Consider the following 18,303-nt stretch of genomic DNA (forward strand, 5'->3'; position numbering starts at 1 on the left):
TTCCAACATGTTGCGTCACTTTGCATCCCTTGTCATCGCACATGCTGTTGCTGTCCCTTGAAATGCCTCCTCATCCAGTAAGACAGTGCTTCTTAAAGTCCTTGTTGGGGAGTAGAAACTAATATCCGTTGTAACAACCAGATGAGAAATTGTACACCCTTTCCCCAGGAAAGCAATCCACATGATCACCGTTTTGTATACAACGTCAGTGGTTTCCCTGGCCTCAGTAGTACCATCTCTGAACTGTGGTTTAGAAGTTTCTGCTTCAAGAACTTGCCGCTAATGTCATTGCCTTCATGGAAGCGTCTATCCAGATTTGTCCTACAACACCATCAGCCTCTCTCCTGGGACTGCTCTCCCTGGGCCTTGGGACTCTGCTCCATCGTTTTTATGTGTCATAGGCTCATATGTCTTCCTCCTCCACTGGCGGAGGAGGGTTTGTGCCTGTCTCTGCATGCCCGAAGACCAACCCAGGAGAGACCCTTGGGAAACGTCAAATGCATTTATCGACATGTCTCTTTCGGTGTCCGTAGTCCGTTTTGCAGTCGCTGCAGAGGCAGGATGGGAGGCTTCTAGAACATTCCTTCCTGAAGCTGGACCTGTCTCTTTGCAAGGATGAAGGCGTCCTCCAGTGGAAGCATGGGTTTGAGTAGGGAAAGCAAGGCCTCCAAAAAGCCTAACACACTCGCTCCCGAGAAGCATGAAGCCTCCTCGTATCATGAGCGTTCTTTACACTAACAGTGGCAGAGCCAGCTGCCTATACTATGGGAGGAAGTAAACTGTGAGAAGTAAGCAGTGGGCTCCCATTCCCGCACTGCCACCATCTCCTGTGTGACCTTGGGCAGGTCATCTTCCCTCTGTGGGCCTCAGTTTCCTCATCTGTATATTGGGGTGGGGTGGGAATGGATGGGGGATCTTCTGCAGGGTTCCCCTCAACTCTGACAGTCTATGAGCTCTGAAGAAGCTCTTCCTGTAATTTATATCACGGATGTGCAGGAGAGAAACAGTTGCAGAGGAGTCCATTTTTCTCTTGTAAATGGGATCTTTTTTAGAGTACTCCAGGGAGAAAGAAAGGGACAGACATCTCTAGAAGGCCTACCCTGAGGCAGAAGACACTGTGTAAACCTGGTCTTGTTCAGCTTCTCACACCAAAGTTTATTTACCTTGCCAATGAATTATATGACTAAAATTTGAAAATGAAACAATACTAGGTTGATGTTTTGTCTCGAAAAATAGGAACCACATGATCCTGAGGAAAATGTGGAAAATACAAAAAATAAGAAGTGGACAAATAATCCATTCATTCAACAGGAATTTATTGAATACCCACTGTGTGCAAATTATGATACAAAGAAACTGGGTTTTTACCCAGCTTTATATATGTGTGTGCGTGTGTGTGTATATACATATGTATTTGTGTGTATATATGTGTGTGGGTATATACACAGATATACATATACACACATGCACATATATAATTATAAGCATCGTCTACAAAATGTAAAGTCTGCAATTTAATTTATATTTCAATTATATTCATTTTGATCTTGTAATGTAACTAGTTCTTAATAAGCCTATCAGGTACAAGTCAGCTTTCTTTCTCCTGATTATAAAAATAACACACATGTTTATTGAAAACTATGTTGACATTACAAGCATATGAAAAGAAAGAAAGATTACTTATAATCTACCACGCGTGCATCTTTCTATTTATACATTTAAAGTCTCAACATACATGGGTATCACTTCCTCACTTCCCCCAGGGGACCCCCTATCGCCCATTCATCAGCCCCCACCAAAGTTACACACCCTAGAATGTTGCATGCTACCCAAAGTCAGTCATTCTGTCTATTTAAATCACCACTTTCTATTCAGCACCTTGAACAGTGCCTGGTGCACAGAACAAGTTCCATAACTCACAAATGCTCTTTGACACGGAAGCCATGATGGACAAGGGGGTCACACGGAACACAAGGTTTTATAATATGCTTTTAACAGAAGTATCACCATGCCACATGTAGTTTCAATACTTGATCTTAGCCAAAAGGCTGAGAAGCAATCATAAGTGGTTTCTGGTGTTATGAAATATTCTACTGTAATATAATAGACGCTGCCTTCATCATATGCTGTCATATAGATAAATGAGAATTTCCCAAGTCTCATCTTGTGGCCATCTAAACAACACGTTCAGAAAGATACTGGTAGCTTCTCTCTGCACAACTTCCTGATCATCATTTTCTTGGGATAAGTTTCCAGAGGTAAAATCTGTGGATCAAAAAATAGGCACATCACATGCAATTCAATATTACTCAGTGGTGAAAGGGAGTGAAGAGCTGGTGCATGTGGCAGTGTGGATACACCTGGGAGATGCCACACTAAGTGAAAGAAACCAGACGTAAAAGATCACATGGTCCATCATTATATGAAATATCCAGAACAGGTGAATCCACAAAGGCAGAAAGTGGATTAGTGGCTGCCCGTGGCTATGGGGAGGAGTAATGGAGAGTGGCTGTTTGAGGGGTTTGGGATTTTCTTTCAGGGTGATGAGAATGCTTTGGAACTAGGAGACGATGGTTGCATGACATTGTAAGTGTACAGAATGCCGTTGAAATGGTTCACCTTAAAATGGTTAATTTTATGTTATGTGAAGTTTACCTTAATTAAAAAAATAAACAGGCAACTTGCTGTGCCCATTTGTGTATCCATCCTCAATGCAGTTGAGTGCCCGTTTCCTCAAAAAATCGGATTCTATAGACCTGGCTAGCTTTGTGAACAAAATATATTGATTATTAGTGATCCCAGTTTTACTTTTTTCCTTGGACTAGTGGATATTTCTATTCCACTGACATGTTTATATTTGCCAGTCGTTCTGGAGTGCTGGTCTTACTGATCTACAAGATTGCATTTCTCCATTCATGATAACCGTTGCCATGTACATCTCAATCTTCAGCACCCATTTATTTTTGCCATTTAGTTTTAACATATTAATTTTTTAATTGTAACTGACCTACAACCAGTGGCTACCACACCATCCTGTTGACTGCCTGCCAGACATTCAACTCCTGCATCCATTTTCTTCTTCCTCATAGAGTCCAAGTCCACCATCACTGTCCTGGAGCCAGCCCTGCCTCCAACCTCAGAGAGCAGCCCCTGACTGACCAATCCAATCACAGCCACTCTATTTCTCTTCTCAAGGTTGGTTACGACATGGACATATGGCACAATCACAGGCCACGAGATATGAAGGAAACTTTGCAGCAGGCCCTTGGGAAACTTTGCTTGGCTTTTACAAAGAGGCATTCATGAGGCAATGTCCCCGTTCTTTCTCTAAATACGGCTAAATGTGGGTGTGATGTTGGGACCTCTGCAGCCATTTTGTGTCCAAGAGGAGAGCAAGCCCGGAAAATTAAGCTAACATGTAGAAAAGGACCCCTGCAGGCACCTTCTCAGTGTTCTCCCACACCGGGCTTCTCATAACGTAAGATAGTGGGTGTCCTGACCCCTTCAAGCAGCTGAGTTAAGATGCCTGTTACTGGCAGCCATGAGCATTCTAACCTACCAGCCCTATCCAGGCCATTGTTTCACTTTTTTGTTTTTTAAATTTACAAATCATCTGCTTCAATAAGTATCTTCTTAAATAAAACTTTTTCCCATAGTTTGATGCATATCCTCAGATTGATTCCCAGAAGTGGAATTAAAAGACTGAAATGATATTAATTGTTAAAGTTGCTTAATTCATACTTTTATTTGCTTTCCAGTTGAAGGCTCTACAGAATTAGTCTCTAAAGCTAGAAAATAAAGGGGTTGGGGCTTGACTCCAGGTCACCTGATATCACATCCAAAGCTAAATATGAAAAGGGAGCTGTTCCTTACTTCCTTTAAATCTGAAATCAAGGGTAATGGGTTCAGTTTGTCTGAATAAAGCATCCCCTGGATAGCCAAACCTTGCTGCCATAAGCATTTCTGTGCTTTCTACTTTATTATGTAGGTGTCAGAATGTATCTCTAAGTGTGATTGGATCTGGGAGTAATGTTGGGGCTTCTGCTGCCATTTTAGGTCCATGAGGAGAGTCAGCCCCTGAAGTAACTGTCCCTGAATAGGGTTGGGGGTTCAGGATGCTCTTAGCAGCAGGTAACAGATACCTTAATCTGGCTGCCTGAAGGGTTTCAGGGCAGCTTTTTGTTTTGTTTTGTTTTGCTTTTTTGAGATGAAGTTTCACTCTGTTGCCCAGGCTAGAGTGCAATGACATAATCTTGGCTCACTGCAACCTCTGCCTCCTGGGTTCAAGTGATTCTCCCATCTCAGCCTCCCGAGTAGCTGGGATTGCAGGTGTGTGCCACCACGCCTGGCTAATATTCTGTATTTTTAGTAGAGATAGGGTTTCACCATGTCAGCCAGGCTGGTCTCGAACTCCTGACTTCAAGTTACCCACCTGCCTCGGCCTCTCAAAGTGCTGGGATTACAGGCATGAGCCACTGCCCCCGGCCAGGACAGCTATTATGTTACCTCGTGGGACACCCATGCAGGGTTGGGACAGACATTAATGGTTGTAATTTCAGGTGGGGTGAGTCATGAGCCCCCATGATGACCTGATGAATCTTGTGACCCATCCCCCAGCAAGTGGCATGCTCATGTGTGTTGGCTTTCTAGGGCTGCCGAGACAAAGTGCTGCAGACCAGGGGGCTGAGAAAAACAGAAATTTATTTGTTTACAGACCTGGAGGCCAGAAGTTAGAGATCAAGGTGTGGGCAGGGCGGGCTCCTTCTGAAGACTGTGACAGCATCAGCTCCAAGCCTCTCTCTCAGCCGCCTGCGGTCCCAGGGGTCCTTGTCTTGTAAACGGCTGCTATTTCCCTGCCTGTCTCCATCACCATCTTTCTATGTATGTCTGTGTCCAGATTTCCCCTTTCGATGAGGATAGATCCTACCCCATGACCATAACTTAGTTTGCTCATCTGCAAAGATCCTATTTCCAAAATAAGGTCCCATTCCCAAGTTTGGGAGGTTAGGATTTCAACATGATTTGGGGGACACAATTCAACCGGTAACACCATCCAAGTGCACAAGCTTGTGCCTAGAATGTCAGGGATCACGAACATATTGTGGTTTATCTAGACACCCCAAGGCGGGATTCTATTTTATTCTGTACTGTTCATTTTTGAGTGAATAATAAGAAAGAAGTGACAGGGTAACCGAGGCCTGAAGAGGGAGGTCCACGCTCTCACAGCACCCATGGCAACATGCAAGGACTGGAACCAGGACTCTTAGGCTTTCACAGAGCATCTCACCAGAATTCCAGCCTTTGCTGAGCCCAGTTCTCTGGCACTCACAGAAGCCGAGCCTTTGAATGAGACAAGCTCATAAAGGATTGGCGGTCCAACTTCAAGGGAGGCAGAGAGAAGCTGGCAGGAGCTGGGAGTGCCTGCCGGGGGATGCTCCTTCCCTGGCAGGTAAAGGAAGCCAGAACAGTGGGAGTCAGGGGCAGGAAGGTGTCAGGGCCTGGGGAAGCCAGAGCTTGTGCAAATCAATATGGATCCCAGGAGGCATGGGAGAGGAAGCTCGCTCTCACGGCAAACTCTTCAGGGTGACAAGGTGGTAGATTCCGGCTTCAGTTCGCATTGGCCAAGACCCCCGGACATTTAAAGGAGCAGCCAGGAGAGGGCGAGGAACCCTTCTCTCTGCTGTCTGTGCCAGCTGCCCATCCATAGGAAGCCAACATGTCAGCCCTCCTGCCCACCGACGCCAGCCCAGAGGTGCCAAGACACCAAGTGCAGTGAAGCCAGCTGGCAGCGTAACGGAGAGCCAACGGCCCGGCCGGCTGGCCCATCTGCTCCTCACTGCCAGCTGCATGCCTGTGGGAGGCAGGCCGGCAGCCCATCCGAGTGGCCGAGGTGCCAGCCACCGGGCGCTCCGGGCCAGCTGGCAGGCTGGCAGGACTGGCCAGCATACCCATCTGCCCACCGGCACCAGATGAACGTGCAGGGGAACCGTGCCCGGGGACCTCAGGGTGCCAGCCTGCCTCAAGTTCCAAGGCATCGGAGGCCCCAGTTCTCCTCCTCCCTCTCTCTCAACCCTCGAGAGCCCTGAGATGCTACTAACAAAGACCCAGACGAAGGCATGGGGAATCCCAGGGTGGGGAAAGGAAGGGTTAAGGAGGCAGGACCCCAGGACGGTGAATTTACAGGCCACCAGGAGCACAGGTGATTAAGAGCACAGACTCTAGGGCCAGATTGCCCGGGTCCATATTCCAACTCTGACACTAAGTAGCTGCATGACTTAGGGCAGGCCTCTTAATTGCTTGAAGCCTCAGTTTTCTTGTATATAAAATGGGAAGGTGGCATGTGCTTTGTTGGACTAAATTGAGGAAGAAATAGAATGTGGTAAACACTCTGGAAGGCCAAGGTGGACAGGTCAGCTAGGGTTAGGAGTTTGAGACCAGCCTGACCAACATGGAGAAACACCGTCTCTACTAAAAATACAAAATTAGCCAGGCATGGTGGTGGGCATGTGTAATCTCAGCTACTTGGGAGGCTGAGGCAGGAGAATTGATTGAACCCGGGAGGTGGAGGTTGTGAAGAGCTGAGATTGCATCATTACACTCCAGCCTGGGCAACAGAGCACAACTCTGTCTCAAAAAAAAAAAAAAAAAAAAAAAAGAATGTGGTAAACACTCAACACATGTTACTTATTATCAATCACTTTATTAGAATCAGATTCAAGGAGTGCTTTAAGCTCAAGCGTGACTCAGACATCACCGGGTCCAATTTCATCATTTTAAAGTGGGGGAATTAAGGCCCAGAGAAGAAAAGGGCCATATTAAAGGTCACAATCACACAAGGAGTCATTTGGGGTGCAGAGGCTAGATTCCAGGTCTCCCGTCACTCTCTTCAGTCCGTTGCCATGGAATGCTCCCCTGAAATACAAGAGGTGATGGAGAAGTAGGGAGGAAGCTTCCTGTCCCGCCCTGATGCATCTGAATGCCTCAGGCGCACAGCTGCTGCGATCCATGGGTAGCCCTCAGAATGCACTGCCTGATACGTGAGTGTGGGTGTTTCTTTCTGAGTGTTGACATCTATTCTTGCATATCTACTGTGTGAGCGTAAATGTTTGGTACTGCCCGACAGATCCAAATCTCAAGTGCAGAGACTATGTTTTATTGGGAACATTACCCCTACCCACAAGTCACCCCTCTGGAATCCTCAGCTATCATATCCAAAAAGCCCTGACATTCTTGAGCCCCTATGCTTAGCACAATGCCTGGAATGTCGCTGGAGCTTTATAAACCTGTGTTAAATGAATGCATGAATAAATGCTTGAAAGAACCTGGTGCAGCTCCTTTGACTGGATGAAGCACGACATTTACTGTCCACCCAGCAACCAATGAGAGTGAAGATCCTGTTAGGATGCGATCTCTCTTAGAGCCTAGCTACCCTTGGTTTGCACGCAGTACTAACAAAGGCGGTTAGCTGGCCTTCCCGTCTACAAATTGAATTCAACAAATAGAAAGGGAGAAGGAGGGGCCAGGCGCGGTGGCTCACGCCTGTAATCCCAGCACTTTGGGAGGCCGAGGCGGGTGGATCACGAGGTCAGGAGATCGAGATCGTCCTGGTTGACATGGTGAAGCCCCGTTTCTACTAAAATAAAAAAATCAGCTGGGCATGGTGGCGCATGCCTGTAGTCCCAGCTACCTGGGAGGCTGAGGCAGGAGAATTGCTTGAACCCAGGAGGCGGAGGTTGCGGTGAGCCAAGATCGCGCCACTGCACTCCAGCCTGGTGCCTGGAGACAAAGCTAGACTCTGTCTTGGGGAAAAAAAAAAAAAGGAAGAAGGAAAAGCTTCAGGTAATAAAGGCCAATGAAGGTGGCTGCTGGTGTCTTTGCGAGCATCAGAAATAGGTAGGATTATTTGCAAATAGCCTCACTAATGGGAAAACCTGAGTGGTCTAGGCCATTCTGTGAAGGGGCAAAAGGGTGCATCTTACAGAGCCTTTCATCTCTCACTGGAAAATAAATGATGCTCATAATGATAGATTTGAGAGTTAGTTCAAGGGCCCCTGTCCAAACTATCAGAGAGCATAGTGCATTTTGCAGAGATTTTCATCCTAAACATAATTGTTAAGATGGTAATTAGAGGCGATCCTCCATCAACCCGAAAGCTTGGCTCTCTCACATGACTGAGTCAGGGAGGTTATATGCTGCAGGATCCACTGCTCTTGGTGTGACTGTAGATGACAATCAGAGAACTGAAGGGAAGCAAAGGGAAGCGGCAGGTGAAGAGCGGGATCAATCAGGATTGCTTTGCATTCTGGACATGAATGTGATCTCCCCTTAGCTACATATGTGTAGGATGGGCAGTTTTCAAAATGATTTCGCATCCATTATGCATCACCTCATTTATTGAGATTCTTGTCTACCAAAGAGGAAACACAAGCACATATGCACACACACAGATGTGCGCACATACGTGAAGACATGCACCCATGCACAAGTACGTGCAGACCCTGACACACAGAGTAAGCCCCATCCTAAAATACCCAAGAAGCAATAAATGAAAAAAACTCTCTTCACAGAAAAGTACTCAATGCACACACTCAAACATGCATGTACAAACACACACAGACATGCAGAGAGATACACGCAGGCTCACACAATTACATGCAATTACACATGATTACACACAATGACACACAATTACATACAATGACACACAATTACATGCAAAGATGCACACATGCACACGGGCATGTACATAAACACACAGGTGTGTACACATATCACCTCAGAACAGTGAGCCTGAAAGATTTTTTTCACTGTCTTGGATTGGTGAAAATTTTTTTGAGACCGAGTTTTGCTCTTGTTGCCCAGGCTGGAGTGCAGAGTGCAATGGCATAATCTTGGCTCACTGCAACTTCTGCCTCCTGGGTTCAAGCGATTCTCCTGCCTCAGCCTCCTGAGTAACTGAAATTACCATGCTGGCTAATTTTTTGTGTTTTTAGTACAGACAGGTTTTACCATGTTGGTCAGACTGGTCTCAAATTCCTGGTATCAGGTGATCCACCCACCTCTGCCTCCCAAAGTGTTGGGACAACAGGTGTGAGCCGCTGCTCCTGGTCCAGGATCATGACTATGAGGAGAGGAGGATGATGATACTGTAACTGCTGCCATTCTGAGGGGGACCTCATATGTTTGAGATCTTGTGTCCACTTACCACCCTCTACATATTTTTCTTCACCCCCTACTCTTCCTTTTTTCTTTCTCCACTTTTTTATTTTTTCCTCTTTCACAAACAGTTCCACGAGTACTTTCTCATTGCAAAACATCGGCATTATACTGACAAAACAAACCTTCCACCTCTATATTTTCCACCTTCATAACCACTCAATTTCTGAGCAATAACGGCTGTGATCAATTTCAAGTGGAACCTGCATCCCCCAATATGACATGCATTTCTGTAGTACATACGGAAAAGCCTCGAGTGTCCATCAACAGGATACAGGCTATACACACTCCGAAATGCCCGTACAATAGCTAAAAATAACCAAAGACAATTTTTGGAATAATATTAGTCAGCATCTACCGAGCCCTAAATGGGAGTTGGCACTCTCCCTGCAGTCCATCATTTAATCTTTTCAAAGACACCTGCCCACGATTAATATTTCCATTTAACAGATGTGAACACCAAGGAGAGGTGGGATTGGGACATTAGGACATTTGTCATGCTCGGACATTAAAATTGGAATGATCCAGAGAAGATTAGCATGGTCCCTGTGCAAGGATGACATGCAAATTTTTGAAGGTTGTTAGGATGTCTGTCCAGCCAGCGTGTTGCAGACCTGAGATTCAGACCACATGATCTGTCTCTAAAGCCTGCATGCTTAAGACTCACATTAAGATGACCAAGAAGCAATCAGTGAAAAAAAAAAATCCCTTTGCAGAAAAAGGCGTATAGTACGATCCCATTCATATAGAAACTGAACACATATAGGTGGGTGCATACATGAATGTATGGCTTTTTATAACTCTTGTGACATCCCGCAGTATGGTTTTGACAAATGGCTGGTGCAGCACAGAGGTGAACAGACTTTCTGAGGCCATGGAGCTGGGTTCAAGTTCACCTCCCTCCGACTACACAGCTTGTGCTGTATTCACAATACTTTCCTTCCTATGATAACAGTGAACTGTGCTTGGGGGTGGGTGAATTGGGAGAGGATTGTTTTGTAAAGAGTTTGCCCTCAAAAGCATCTTTCGGGGAGAATATCTGTCCCTCACTGTGTCGTGCCTCTAGAAGGGCATGTGTAGCCCCATGAGGTTAAAGAAGAAAAAACTCTGGGCTGCAAAAAGTGTAAGACCATCCCAGAGGGAGGACCCCTCCAGTGCTGATGATTGAAAGATGCCTCCAATGCCCCCATATGGAGAGACATCGTTTACCAGCTTCTTGGTTCGGCACTGCAAAGTCTCTTAAAAAATCTTAGCAAGTTTCAAATGCACCGTGAGGCTGAGGACAGTTCTTCAGCTGGAGCCCTGGAGACCTGGGTCGCAATCCTATCTCTGCCCCTTGCTTACTGTCTGTCCTTTTCCTACTCTGTTTTCCAACTCTGCCTCTGCTCGCTGGGGCAGGGGTTTGGATTTGGGGAGTGGACTTGGAGAGCCAGTGGAAAAAACACCAGGGTTAACCTTCAAAACTCAGCCTCGTGTCTTACAAAATTCATGACTCGAAGCAACACACTTGATATCCTGGAGCGTCACTTTCCTCATCCACGAACTAGAAATGATTATTCAATGCCTATCTGTCTCATGGGCAGTTGCTATTTATGAGTTCTTGGTGATGTTCTAGGCAGAGACTACTGTAAGTGCAAAGACCCTGTGGCATCATGCTTGATGCCCTCTGACTGCCATCTCAGAGGGGAAGGCGCCAGCTGCGGGCCGCCTCACATTGATCGCGCCATCTATGAGGGTCAAGAGGACCAGCGTGGTCAAGTAACTGGCTTGAGGTTGCGGAGCTCTCCAATGACAAAGCAAGGGCTGGAACCAGACAGGACTAGAGTGAGACATGTGTTGGGCACAAAACTTCAGGGGCGCCAAAAAGTTCAGCAGTCAAGATAGATAGCGTGTTAATAAAACATTATCTTAAAAATGAAAGTTAATGCAAATAAATTCCTGATGAGCAGAAGATCAACATTTTAAACTGTTACAGGATGAGTATCACTGATTTCTCCTTTTGCCTCAGCCTCCAAAATGGTTCTTCATAAAACTTTATTTAGAATGTTTAGACTTTATCATAAACTTTTTCCATTAAATTTGGTTTTTTAAAAGACTGCATGAAAATGTTTATTTTGGCTGCTGAGGTTTTTGGTGCCCCTCAAGTTTCATGCCATCCATACCCTGGTCTGGGCCCTACAGGTCTGTCAACCAGGATGCCTTGTTCCTTCCCTGCATCTCCTCTCTCATTCATTCATTCATTCATTCATTCGTTCACTTATTTGGTCATTCAGCAACTATTTTGGGAAGTCAGTGATTCCAGGAACTGGGAAAACATCAGTGTCTTAGTCTCACACTGCTAATAAAGACATATCCAAGACAGGGTAATTTTTAAGGGAAGGAGGTTTAATTGACTCTCAGTGCTTTCCACATGTCTGGGGAGACCTCACAATCACAGTGGAAGGCGAAGGAGAAGCAAAGTCACATCTTACATGGGAGGATGCAAGAGAGCTTGTGCAGGGGAACTCCCATTTATAAAACCACCAGATCTCATGAGACTTAGTCATTAACATGAAAACAGTATGGGGGAAGTCACCCCCACAATTCAATTGTCTACCCTTGGGCTCTGCCCTTGACACATGGAGATTACTACAATGCAAGGTGAGATTTGGGTGGAGACACAGCCAAACCCCATCAGTCAGTGAATAGGATAGTCATCGTGTCTGCTCTCCTGAAACTCACAGTCTAGTCGGGGAGACAGATATGACTCAAATAATCACATAAACCACTGTAAAAGTAAAAATGTGGAAATAGAACAAAGGAGCAGTTATGGGGGTGTTGACCAAGAATGGCAGTTATGAGGGCGTTGACCAAGAATGGCAGTAGGGGAAAGCTTCCCTGAAGAGGTGGTGTTTGAGTGAAAAGGAATTAACCAGCTGGGGGTGGATTGAAGGTATGTGGCTGAGGACGTTCCAGGCAGAGGAACATTCTTGTCCTTGTTCTGTGCCAGGATCGAGATGATGGAGAGTTCTAGAAACACAAAAGAAGCCAGTGCAGCTGGCATGCTGAGAGCCAGGAAGAGTGGGATACAAGGCAGGGATGGAGAAGCGCACGGTGCCTGCAGACCCAGTGGGGAAGGATTGGATCTCTGGCCCAAGGACAGTAAGGAGCCGCGGGAGGGTTTTGAGCTAATGAGTGATGTGATCAGGTTTGCTCTTTGGAGTGATGCCCTTGGCTGCTGGGTAGAGGTAGGCTGGCCCTGTGGATGGATCCCCCACTCCCTCGGTTTCTAGTCCAGCTTCCTCCTTGCTTGTGGTGTGACGGTGGGCAAGTGACTCAGCACTTGCTGTCTCTGTGAAGCACCTGCATCTGAAAAGCACTTGCTTTCCAGTTCACTCATCTGTAAAATGGGTTACTGGCCTCTTGAAGTTGTTTAGAAGATTAAATGAGGTATGCATGGCGTGGGTCTCCTAGAATAAGCCTGGCATAGAGTACACATTCTATAAATGTTGTCACGATTATTATTACAGGTGACAGGTTTGGGGGCAAAATAGAAGACAGGGAGAGCTCAACTCCTGCCCTCAGCCCCTGGGGTGGCTCAGTCCATCTTCTCTGCCTGGAGCTCGTGGCTCCCCTCATTAGAAAGTGGCTGTTCTTTCGGCTGCGTGCTCTCTGGAGGAGAGGGCATGGTGGAGGCTGCAGGAACGCTGTGAAGGTCTTAAAAGAAATTATAGCCTGCATAAAAATATTCACTCCAGTGGAAGGCCTTAAACCATTCCCTTGGGCATTGAACAGTGACGGAGAGTATATTACTGTGCACTTAAGGCAACTGCAGCCACCCAAGGTCAGAGAGAACGGAAGGGAAGCACTTACGCATGGAAGGGCCCCTAAATAGGAGCATCCTTCCCGGAGCTGTCCCTCTCCCCCACCTGCCAAACGTCTCATCAGTCCCCTCTTTATCGACAACCCCAAGAAAAAGAACAGTCACTGAGATTCCTTAGGGAGGTAGGGGAAGGAGAGAGGAAAGAGAACGGGCCCGGGTCCAGAACAACAGAGTGTCCCAATTTCAGGGTGCGGTGGCTCATGCCTATAATCCCGGCACTTTGAGGGGCTGAGTTGGGCAGATCACCTGGGGCCAAGAGTTCCAGACCAGCCTGGCCAACATGGCGAAACGGCATCTCTCCTAAAAATATGAACATTAATGGGGCATGGTGGTGCACATCTGTAATCCCAGCTCCTTGGGAGGCTGAGGCAGGAGGATTGCTTGAGCTTGGGAGGTGGAGGCTGCAGTGAGCTGACATTGCACCACTGAACTCCAGCCTGGGTGGCAGAGTGAGACTCCATCTCAAAAACAAACAAACAAACAAACAAAAGAGTATCCCAGTCTTAGCCGTGACGTAGGAAGAGTTACTTAAGACTTCAGACCTCAGAAGCATCATCTGTAAAATCAGAGCCAAGCCACCTGCTTAGCTGTAATTTCAGCTAGAACTGAATGAAGAACTCCAGCCTTCATACCACAAAGAAAGGGCTAGAAAATGATTCTTTCTCCTTGTTGCTTTGATCTTTCTTTCCAAGACATTCTTTTTTCTCTCTCAAACTCTAGGTGACTTGACTTCTTGGCAAGTTTCGTAAGCTCTGCAAGCCTGTTTGCTCATCTTAAAAGCGGGGATAGTAACCATAAGGGCTGACTGGTGGAGCATGGGGATTAATGAGTCTCAAAGTGACGAGAGCAGGGAGACTGCTTCTCACCTGTCTTGATGGGTTTTGTGTTTTCATGGTACGAAGACGGTAGCAGGTAGCAGCCTTCGTCACCCGTTTCTCCTATGCAGTACTTTCTGCTCACGGTCTCAGCAGTGTGGAATCATAGGTAATCACAGGTAATCCATGGATCTTAGTAGGTCCGTGAATCAGTCCTCCGCAGACATACACACAAATTCATCGTGTCTTTAGATGAGGCAAGGGACAGGTCCCCGGCATCCCAAAGAACTAAGGGGCATAGTGTCACAGGGAAAGGTGCTCTGGGCCAGGACTCAGAATCCACACATGGGCTTTCACTGGCCCGGGGACAAACTCTTTAGCTAGCTTTCCTGGTCTCATGTTTGTCACTGAGAAACAATGGGGTAAGCAAGGGGAAAGAATGGGATACGCATCATGGGGTTATTGTGAGAGTCAAGCAGGATAATGCCTCTGAAACCCTTAGCACATAGAAGGAACACGAAATCTATTAGCTTGTTTTCCTCCTTCCTCCGGACAAAGCTACATTTTCAGCAGTGTGCCTCACACTCTTACTTGCTCTCTGACCAGTATAAAAATTAAAAGATATATATGTATACACACACACACACACACACACACACACACACACACACATACATTCATCAAGAGAGACTAAATAAAAAAGAAAAACTAGGTTCACGACTGGTAGAAAGACCCATCACTACCAAGGAATATTTTTTGCTGAATGTGGGGACAAAAAAGCAGCATTCTGTGGATCCATAGTTTAGGTAAGCCTTGCGCTGATGAAAGCAAACGGGTGTCTTTCTCACCGGGTAGGTTGGACCCTTAGAATGAGATGTACACTGGGAAGCAACCAGAAGAACTTAGATGTTCAGTGTTTCTTTTCCTAACCTATGTGGCGGTGGATGCTCTGGATGGGGCATCTCTCTGGACTAAGCCCCTAGGGCATGCCATTTGAGGGTGGGGAATTAAAAACTGTGTGAGCCAATCTCTAGGAGCTCCTCACTCGTGAGAGTTGATGCCTCTATTTAGCTGTTTCATTTCCCCTGTTTTTCACTAACTCCTCTACATAACTCTTCTTCGTTCTTGTCTGTGGTTGTCTTGATGCGGTTTACAGCACAGTTTCATTGACCTTGTTTTCCTGTTACAAAATCACTATGTGTCTGCGATTTGTTTCACGGTATGTCTCAAGAAGTGGCTTCCATCCCCTCTGGGACAGGCACATCACCACGCACCACGGGGCAAGCCAAGCTGCAGGAGGAGCTTGTAGTCCAGGAGGCTCCTGGCTCTCCTCCCACCCCGCTGCCCGCCCCTTAGTGATTAGTTGGAATCCAAGACAGCAATGCAAGAAGTGTCGTTGGTGGGAGTGATGGAGTGCCCGCTGAGTGGGCCGCAGATAAGCACCGTGATTTCGGAGGACGCTTCATCATTTCGCCGTAAGAACATGTTAACGGGTGATTGTTTGAATGTCTTCAGCTAATAGGATATTATTCATAACACTCCGGCTAGTTGGAATGGAAGATGATAAGAAATTAAATCCTTAATGGCTTTCTTTAAGGGAGGACTTTTCCCTGGGGAACCAGGAACCCTGGGAAATCGCTCCATGTGCCCTGGCAGTATCAATACGGAGAGAATGGGCTTTCAATGTACCTCCAAGGGTTACACAAAGGGTAAAAGAAAGAGAACAAAAAGCAATTGACATTCACTGGGGCCCTACTATGTGCCAAGTACGTAGACATTTTACAGACATCACGTTACTTCGTTCCTGTCGTTACTGTTGTGATAAGACAGTATTAAGCTCATTTCGGAACTGGGAAAACTGAGGTACACAGAGGTGAATTGACTTGGCCAAGGTCTCATTTCTGGTACTGGAGTCAGGATTTATGTTCTAAAGCAGTCTTCTTTTCATGAAGTGAATTACAGAGAGGGGAGCTGCCTGGAAGATGGAGCCCTTGCATGCGATTTGAAAGGTGGAGAAGCTGTACTAGCTCAGAGGTAGCTGCAAGCGGGTGTGTGGTACCAGCAGAGGGAAAGCCAGGGTTCTGCAGGTGAATTCTGTTGACTCCTGGGAGTCATCTCCTTCCTGGATGCCTGCAGTCAACATTACCTATGAATATTCCCTGTGATTCCCGCGCTTCTGGATTTCCTGGAAGCTTTTCTGAGCTTTGCTCTCCCTGTCTTTTCAACAAGTAAGGAAGCTTCTAATTCCATGTATTAAATCCCTTCCTGCTTGAAATACTGAGAACAATGTCCGAACCCTGCTTGCAAAGTACCCTGGTAAGCATTACACACACGCATGGTACACACATGCACACACACACACACACACACACACTTAACTCATAAAGATGTATTCCCAAGAATAAAATTGCAGGTCACACATGTTGGGGACATAAGATATTACAATCATAACAATAACAATATGTGTTTTTTTCCAACATGGAAACCATTTCTGGAACAATTTCTAGAAGCCTGGGAAGAAAGAGCCACACTATCTTTTGCCAACAACTGCTTTCCCACGTAATGAAATCCTCCTTCTAGATAAACAGGACAGAAATGGCGGTGAAATTCCTCAACAAGCAAGATCCACTTTCAATGGTAACTCACCATAGCAACTGGCTGCAAATATTTAAAAGTGAATGAGATTTTTGTTGTTTGTTTTTATGTTTGTAGGATACAAAATACCCAATATGTTCCCAGCCTCTCCACTCTTCTTCCTTCAGGTCTCATCAGCTCCCACAGTGAAAGCCAGCTTGGTTTTCCATTTGCAAAGTTCACAATCCACCCAGCCATGAGCTGTGCCTTTAACCACTGGTAAATTGTTTCCTGACAGCCTTTGCTACAATTTTCTCCCCTGACATTTGATTTACATATGATCTTTAAGCACTGCCATGGCGGTAATAGTGATTTGGTTAATATTCCGAGCGCTCCCCCATGCCCCACATCTTGCAGGGACATTTCATTGCTGCAGCGTGGCAAAACGCATGTACCAAATAAATGTATTGCTAATGAAATAAACGGATTATGGGGAAGAATCAATTGCCCTGCTGCCGGCATGAGGCACCAGGAGTTAATTTTGTCTGGATCTGCAGTGGTAGCTGTTAATAGAATAGGCTTTTTACCTAATTGGAGGGAAGGTAAATGAAGTACAGGAATATTCCATGATGCATTGGATGAATTTACTTCATTTTCTCTTAGTCATGCTTGATGAGTGTTTACAGCACAATAGAATTTATGGTCTCTCTCCTCTCCCCATTTTTCTTTCCTTTCTCTTTTTCATTCTTTATTTTTCTTCCTTTTACATCTCATTTTCTTTCCTTTCTTCCTCCCTTCTTCCCTGTTGTCCTTCTTTCTGTTCATTCATCCTCATCCATCCATCCATCCATCCACCCATCCGTTCATCCATCCACTCACCCGTCTATCCACCCATCCATCTATCCATCCATCTATCCATCCATCCATCTACCCATTCATCCATCCACTCACCCATCTATCCACCCACCCATCTATCTATCCATCCATCCATCCATCTATCCATCCATTCATCCATCCATTTATTCATCCAGCTAATAAATCAGGGTCTCAAATACAAATGCCTCCAGGTAACAGTAATATGAATGAGAAAATCTTGGAGAGTCCTGTGGCAAAACGGAGCCGTCACTATCCTTCTCCTCCTCCTCATCAACATCAATGTATCTGTCATTTATTGAATTTGTCCATTCATCTTCCATTCTTTCAACATTTACTGAAGCCTTTACTAGGCTATTTAAGGCCTGATTGGCTTCTGTGAATATGATCAAACAGTGTTGCTGAAAAGCTCCTTTACACCAGTCTGTGTATCTGGCTAATGCCTAGCCTCTTACTCAGGGCCTTTTCTCTGTCTTCTCCTGATGAACACATTGAAATTCTTTTGCAAAAAAATGTACTCGCTAAGGACTGGAACCAACAGGTGTTGGGTGAGGGGCGGTCAGATCAGTGGTATCGGGAGTAGGAGACATCACTAAAAGTCTTAACGAGAAGGGTCTAGGCACATTCAAGGTTTTCAGGAGTTTTTTCCTAGTGCAAGGTCATGCATAGGAGATTAGACACCAGTGGAAGGAAGAGAACATGGCCTACTGAATGGTGAGGTCATGAGTCGGGGGCCGAGGCCTAGGACAATATCAGGGACAGCCTCAATGCCTTTAATCTGGGCAAATCTGAACTTGTAAAATAACTCCTAGAATACTCTCTCCAGTAGCAATAATCCTAAATGGCATTTACCGAACACCTACTGTATAGCAGATATTGTTATTTCCATATATTACATCATTGGATCCCACTGTGAGCTTTCAAGAGGGTAATCACGTTATCCAGCTATGGATGAGCAAAGAG

The 18,303-nt window shown here is 45.9% G+C and overlaps 1 non-coding gene across 1 annotated transcript; it reads left to right on the forward strand.

Annotated features, from left to right (window-relative positions):
* The first annotated feature begins 9,702 nt into the window (after positions 1-9,702).
* On the forward strand, positions 9,703-9,807 carry LOC120361087 (U6 spliceosomal RNA). The gene has a single exon (XR_005577447.1). It is a non-coding gene; the product is annotated as a U6 spliceosomal RNA (small nuclear RNA).
* Positions 9,808-18,303: the final 8,496 nt, after the last annotated feature.

The sequence above is a fragment of the Saimiri boliviensis genome, chromosome 21, assembly GCF_048565385.1.
Source record: "Saimiri boliviensis isolate mSaiBol1 chromosome 21, mSaiBol1.pri, whole genome shotgun sequence".
Lineage (NCBI taxonomy): Eukaryota > Metazoa > Chordata > Mammalia > Primates > Cebidae > Saimiri > Saimiri boliviensis.